Genomic DNA, 879 nt, shown 5'->3' on the forward strand with positions numbered 1-879 from the left:
CACTTCAGGAGGGATGTGGACAACATGGAGAGGGTCCAGAGGAGGGCCACTTGCATGATCAGGGGGCAGCAGGGCAGGCCCTATGAGGAGAGGTTACGGGACCTGAACCTGTTCAGCCTCCACAAGAGAAGGCTGAGGGGGGATCTAGTGGCTGTTTACAAACTAGTGAGAGGGGACCAGCAGGCATTGGGGGAATCCCTGTTCCACCAAGCACTACCAGGAGTGACTAGGAATAACGGTCACAAGGTGGCAGAGGGTAGATTTAGGCTAGATATCAGGAGGCGCTACTTCACTATCAGGGCAGCTAGGATCTGGAACCAACTTCCAAGGGAAGTGGTGCTGGCTCCTACCCTGGGGGTCTTTAAGAGGAGGCTAGATGTACACCTTGCTGGGGTCGTTTGACCCCAGTACTCTTTCCTGCCGTGACAGGGGGTCAGACTTGATGATCTGCTCAAGTCCCTTCCGACCCTACTAACTATGAAACTTCTGTGGGATGCGCCATGTGCCCCAGCATCACAGCATTCACAATTCATGAGCCACCTGCTACCTAGAGGTATATAGAAAAAACATTTAAAGCTGTGCCCATGCCTAAATTGCCAAATCTTTCCGCTGCAGAACTGCGGCCCAACCAGGACTGAGGGCTGTAGCTCTCTTCACCGAGTCAGTGAGACTACTGCCTGGCCAGTAGGAAGGAGCTTAGGGATTACTGCTGTTACAGTAGTGGTGGTGGCAACTTATCAAAGTCTGCATTGTGCTCTAGTCTTGGGAGAGCAACAGCAGCTCACCTCACTGTGGGACACCAGCTGCTGCCACCACTGCAACAGGGACCAGTGCTGCTGCTGCAGTGGCACTGAACTAGCACCAGCAGTAGAAGACTCA

Source organism: Gavialis gangeticus, unplaced genomic scaffold (assembly GCF_001723915.1).
Source record: "Gavialis gangeticus isolate Ggan-Ray unplaced genomic scaffold, GavGan_comp1, whole genome shotgun sequence".
Taxonomy (NCBI): domain Eukaryota; kingdom Metazoa; phylum Chordata; order Crocodylia; family Gavialidae; genus Gavialis; species Gavialis gangeticus.